Raw genomic sequence first — 6831 nt, 5'->3', positions numbered from 1 at the left:
AACTCCCACTAGTGCTTAGCTGCTCATTCAGCAAAGGATACCAAGTTAATACATTTGATAATGGAAGTAAATTGGAAAGTTGTTTAAAATAGTTTGAACTATCCGAACCAGAAAGAAAAAAAATTGGATTTCATGTCTATTTAAGCCATTAGTGTGAAAACAGGCATTGTACCCTGTATTTGTTTTAATAAGTTGTATTTTGAGATATGCATTTGCTAGGAAGATGGCCCCAGCAGATTTGGGTAAGATCTTTGTGATGACTATGGATTATTTTATGATTTGCCTTATTTCTCTGTTTAATGTGATTTGTGTTATTAAGGCAAAAAAGTATCCTACACTGAAAATGTGCATTTATATGGAGTCTTTACCTTCATATACAATAAATCATAAAATAGTTCATGTTGTTACTTTTATTTTATTTTTTTCTTTCATTTGCAAAATAAAAAGTATAATTCCTTATTCCAAAAATGAGTGGTTTTTCATATGATGTGATTGTATCAGCCTTTAATGGAATATCCTGTAGAGAGAAAAAAGGTACCAATTACTTTTCATGAATATTAGTTTGACATATGATAACCCCTTTCAGCACAACATGAATACAAAATGATGTAACAGCAAAAAGCAACAATTAAACTTACTTATTCAGCAATTATAGTTACAATGTAAATGTCAAAGTGTAAGGAACCTTGTTGGGTCCCTAAGAAGTTGAGACCATCTAGAGTGCATATCAAGAGGTCTAGAGAGTCTAAGCTTTCTACTAGATATTATGATCAACATCTTCTTAGCTCTGGCAGAAAGAGCAGAGTAAGAATATCTTTCAGACGAGGTAATCCATTCGAATTACTACAATGTCACCAAGATATTGAAGGTAGAATTGTAATATTAATAGGTTTATTTATTTATTTATTTATTTATTTATTTATTTATTTATTTTTTATTGAGATTCTTTGGCTTCTTTGCAAGGCAAATAAACAGTGGTTCTCAAAACATCAAGTAAAGAAACAGATTACAACAGCGTGAGTTATTAAAACAAGTCAATGAAATGCACTGTATAATTGAATGACAAACTGCACCTACAATGTGAATAGTATGTACCACTTATACTCTGTACCTACCGGATATGTTAAGCAGCCACTCTTGGGCCACATTGAGATACAGTAAGCATAGAACTTAGTAGGTAACCATAGATAAGAAGGGCCACTTTTGGACCCCAAGTGAGGAATCTCTTTTCTATTTTTAAAACATAAAAACAAACAAAAATGCATTGTTCTAGAACGTGTGGTAGATGTTAGGTTGTAGAATATCAATGCAAAAGCTGCAGCTAGACATCACTTAATTTTATCTCACTCCTCTTACAGCATGGACATATTGAGTGGTGGAAAGTTAATATGACAGGACTGATGGATAGATACAGGACAGTTATGGCACCCAGCTCTCCAAAGCATACCAATATAGGGTACTGGACTGCGGGAGAAAAAGAAAATCAATAAACAGCACTTTTAAGTAATTGGGCCATTCCATCTTAAACATATCAAAGCATACGGGGCAGACTTTAAGATCTAGTACTTCGCAGTATGCCTAATATAATGTAGTTGTATGGATCCTTGCAAAGAGTAACTATAAGCATCCAGATATAGAGCTATATTGTGTGTGTGGTAACACGCCCGTCTCCTTCCCAGTAGCTCCGGCCGCAAGCCGCAAGGTCTAGAGACATTAATTTGTGCACCTTACAAGATGCATCAATCAATCACAGCTAATATGAAATTAAAGGAGTCTAAACTGTTCATCCTCAGTGAATGGGGGCATCTTTATAAGCGGTTATAATAGGGGTATTCTGTGATTCTTTGGTGTGTTGTGTAGACTAATACATATGCCCTATATTGGCCCCTCTAAGAGATATTCAGTAAGTAGTGTTAACCCCTACAGGCAAGTAAATACAGTACCAGTTTTAAATACAACAAAGCATCCAAAATGATTTTAGCACAAGGAATAGGCCCATACTCCAAGTTCTCCAGTACTTATCTTGTATGTATATTAGAATGTACCTGAATTGAGTTATACTAACCCAGATTCATAGTTAATTAGCATAAAACAATCTGCCGCCAGACAATATGTAATAATGCATATAATGCACAAAATATTAAAACTTTAACTAACAAGCAAGTTCTCAAAGTAATATAGATTCAGCTACTGCTTATCTTCAGCATTTTGAGTCCTAAGATCCTTTATCTCCATGTCTTAGCTGCCGAAGATTTTGGACTATGGTGGGGATCTGACAGTCTCGTGGTGCGCTTTTTATATACACAGCCCCTGACAATAGAAGTCTCAACAGGGCAGCAGAGTTAAAGGTGTCTGTGCTACCCGGGAAATCCAGACAGTCATGTAGTAGTCCCAGAATCACCGGTGAAAAACCGCATGTATCCTGGGTCCTGGGCGAATCGACAGTCCCATAAAGTGAGTATCCTAAAGTCTTAGCGTCCAGGGGCCCCCCCAAAGACCCCGGGGCCGTGGCATGCAAACCGTGTTCTGCAATCTGCCGAAAATCACTCAGTATGGTATGCAGATCCAGTGTTAGTAGCGTAGATGCTGCCCCCTCATAAACAACACCTTGCCTGGTATTTAGCAGTTCTATATTTACCGCGTTGTGCAGGGGATCATCAGACAAGATGGCGTTGTTGTCTAGCTCTTCCTCCCGCTGTCCGGGCTCATCTACAGGTGAGAGAGTCATAGCGAAGTTGCGTGGTGTTAGGGCCTCCTGCTGAGCAATATCCATTAGGCACAAACAAAGCTCTTCAATCCTGCGCCAGTGCACATTGTCAAATATATCTTGATAGTCATCCTCCTCTCTGTCGGCCATTTTAAAAAGTAAACGGTCGTGGCGCAGCTCTTTATATTGGGAACCAGTGATAACAAAATCAGTCCTGACTGTAAACCTTTCCGATTTGGTTGGTAGTGGGATGAATATCTTTATTGTTATTTGATCGTGTCCAGCTGCAACCAGGTGGCCCTCGATCTCTCGAGGGGGGGACGCTGCTTATAATTGAGCCGCTGCTCTAAGCCTTCTGTCCGGTTCCTGCTCCAACTTCAAAAATACAAATCAGCCTTTCTGAGTATATAGTGCTGCTACGTGTAATGAGTACAAAAAAGGTAGGGTTGTTCTGTAGAAATTCTCAAATAATCAACGGCTTATTGAGAACTCAGACGGAGCTCAGGAAAAGTGCGACCATCTCTGATCACGGTTCGGACACGCCCCAATATTAATAGGTTTATATGAAGGTAAACAAATCACATTACGAATATCTACGCCCCAAATCATCCTTCTCCGTCTTTCTTCTGAACTGGAGCTAATAAACTTCTAGATATACCCAAATGCCCAGTAATACTCAGCAGAGACCTTAAAGGGATACTAAACCCACATTTTTTTTCTTTCATTATTCAGATAGAGCATGCAATTTTAAGCAACTTTCTAATGTACTCCTATTATCAATTGTTCTTCGTTCTCTTGCTAGCTTTATTTGAAAAAGAAGGCATCTAAGCTAAGGAGCCAGACAATTTTGGTTCAGTACCATGGACAGCACTTGATTATTGGTGCTGTCCAATCAGCAAGGACAACCCAGGTTGTGAACCAAAATGGGCCGGCTTCTAAACTTACATTCTTGCTTTTCAAATAATGATAGCAAGAAAATGAAGAAAAATTAATAATAATCGGAGTAAATTGGAAAGTTGCTTAAAATTGCATGCTCTATCTGAATCATGAAAGAAAAAAATTAATTTATTCAATAAATCCTGCTTTAGATACCTCCACAGGTACATCTTACCTCCACTCCAAACAAATGAAAGCCAACTGGTTAGAACTACAAAGTCTCACATTATGTGAGTCTTGGAGGATTTCACCTTTTTTTTACAACCGCCCAACATATCTACAAAGGCTAGATTATATCATTTGTGACCAAAACATGCTCTCTTTTTAATTGACTTTAGAATTTTTCAGACCTCATGGTCTGACCATGGAATAGTCCTCAGTACTTTTAATTGGTCCCCTAAACCCATTAATAGAACTAGCTGGAGACTTAATGATGTTATATTTACTAACCCAGAAGTTGTTAAAGGGACAGTCATCCCCAAAATTGCTATTGTTTAAATAGATAGATAATGCCTTTACTACCCGATCCCCAGCTTTGCACACACAACATTGATATATTAATATACTTTATAACATTTAAACCTCTACATTTGTGCCTGTTTCTAAGCCACTACAGACAGCCTTTTATCACATGCTTTTTTATTTGCTTTTCACAACAGGAGACTACTATATATGGGCCACATATATATACAGTATATATATATATATATATATATATATCGTGCTCACGCCTGTGGATTGTGTACAACACAGCACTAATTGGCTAAAATGCAAGTCAATAGATAATAAATAAAAAAGTCACGTGATCAGGGGGCTGTCTTCAGAGGCTTGGATACAAGGTAATCACAGAGGTAAAAAGTATATTATTATAACTGTGTTGGTTATGCAAAACTGGGGAATGGGTAATAAAGGGATTATCTTTCTTTTTAAACAATACCATTTTTGGAGTTGACTGTCCCTTTAAGTGTATCTCAGATAAGACCACTGATTACTTCACAATCAATGACCCAGCAGCGACCTCAGACATCAATGATTGGGAAGTATATGCATGTTACATCCAGGGGAGAGATCATTCAGCACACAAAAAAATCCTCCCTTTTTACATTACTCACTAACATATTACACTTCCTAGAGTCATTACATAAACAAAACGCTGACTTGTTATTAGCTAGAGAGATATTAAACAAATATTTGATTCTTAATGCTCATCTGGGCTGCTGAGGCCAAGTTTTTTGTAGAAAATAATAAAACAGGTTGTCTCCTAACTAGATCTCTTAAAAAAAGGCAACTTACTAATATCATTAGGAAGCTCTCAGAACCCTTGGGTTTGCTTTGCTATTACACCTCTTTTTATAAAATCGATTCACCTTAACTTAATGAAAAAGCCACTTTAATTGAAAACTACTTATCTTATGTACAGCTCCCGACCCTATCTGAATATGATAGAGCTAATATTGATACCCAGTTCACCTTACAGGAAGTACAGAATACCATTAAGCCATTGCCTACTGGTAAATCACCAGGACCCGACAGCCTAACCCTGAAATGTTATCAGCTTTTCAAGCTAAAATTAAGCCCACAATTATTATCTTTATACCCCTCTACTGACCAAGGATCTAAATTTTCCTAAACCCTTTTGGAAGCATCTATTTCAGTTATCCCGAAACCCGGTAAACAACCTGATAATGTAAGTAATTACAGACTGATTTTACTAATAAACATAGAAGTCAAGATTTATGCCAAACTACTTGCCTCCCGCTTGAATTGAATACTGCCCCACTTGATTCACACTGACAAGGTAGAATTTATGATATTTAGGGAGGCAAAAGACAACACCATTAGAGTACTAGATATGTGCGATTCGTTTCGGATCGATTCGGAAATTCGGAAAATTCAGCAAATTCGGCCATTCGGATCGAACCGAATTTCCGAATTAAAATACTGCTGAATTTACCGAATAAATCCGAATTACTTCGGATTTATTCGGTAAATTCGGATGGCCATGGATTACACTACTATTGTACAGTATAAATCTAATCCCACCTAACACTTACCGAAATTCCGAACCGAATCGAACCGAATCCAGCCGAATTTAGTACATAATACTAGTCTAATCCCACCTAACACTTACCGAAATTCCGAATTTCCGAACCGAACCGAATCGAACCCAGCCGAATTTATTCGAATCCGAATGAATCCGAAACAAATCCGAACCGAATTTATTCGAATCCGAATGAATCCGAAACAAATCCGAACCGAATTGATTCAAATTTTTCCGAATTCGAATCACTCTGAACTGAAATTCAAAAAAATCCGAACCGAATTTTTTCGCCATGCACATGTCTATAGAGTACTACAAACACCTCAAACTGCTACAGATAAGAAAACACCACTGTTCTACTCTCAACAGATGCTGATATATATATAATATATATTTTTATATATATATATATTATACATACACACTCTCAGTTTAAAGGGATACTAAACCCAAATTTGTTTTCTTTAATGATTCATACAGAGCATGCAATTCTAATGTACTCCTATTATGAATTGTCTTCGTTCTCTTGCTATCTTTATTTAAAAAGCAGGAATGTAACATTTATGAGCCAGCCCATTTTTGGTTGAGAACCTGGGTTAGACTTGCTTATTAGTGGCTAAATGTAGCCACCAATAAGCAAGCGCTATCCATGGTGCTGAACCTAAAATGGGTTGGTTCCTAAGCTCTACATTCCTGCTTTTTAAATAAAGATAGCGAGAGAACGAAGAGTTGCTTAAAATTGCATGCTCTATCTGACTCATTAAAGAAAAAAAATTGGGTTTAGTATCCCTTTAACTGGATAAATAAAGAATATCTCTCAAAGTATTTTTTATAATTTGGACAGTTCTAATTTGTCACTAACTAACCCCACTAGATACCTTTGGCCATCAATCATCTACACTTATGCAATCAGAGAAACAGGAATACAGATCTTAGCCTGTCCAGCAAATGAAGCGTTACCAGTCCGAGCTGCATGTGACCTGATTTAGCTCTTCTTAGCCACCCACTGCTTCTCTTTTCATTTGCTTTCTCTCCCTGCATGGAAGAAACTCTTGATTGCTTTATTCTTCTCTGTGATCTCTCTGGTTTAGCTGAGAGTGCTGCAGGCAATAACTATTTTAATGAAAGGTTTAATGGCCCAGTTTAT

At 37.2% G+C, this 6831-nt stretch overlaps 1 long non-coding RNA gene across 1 annotated transcript in view; it reads right to left on the bottom strand.

Annotated features, from left to right (window-relative positions):
• Positions 1–395: 395 nt before the first annotated feature.
• Positions 396–6831, bottom strand: part of LOC128665035 (uncharacterized) — a 30027-nt gene continuing 23591 nt past the window's right edge. Inside the window, exon 3 of the long non-coding RNA XR_008402973.1 lies at positions 396–517. This is a non-coding gene — a long non-coding RNA (uncharacterized LOC128665035). The remainder of the gene's footprint in view (positions 518–6831) is intronic.

This window comes from Bombina bombina, chromosome 6 (genome assembly GCF_027579735.1).
Source record: "Bombina bombina isolate aBomBom1 chromosome 6, aBomBom1.pri, whole genome shotgun sequence".
Taxonomy (NCBI): Eukaryota; Metazoa; Chordata; class Amphibia; order Anura; family Bombinatoridae; genus Bombina; species Bombina bombina.
Note: the sequence above shows the minus strand (reverse complement) of the source record. Positions and strands in the feature narration are given on the sequence as shown.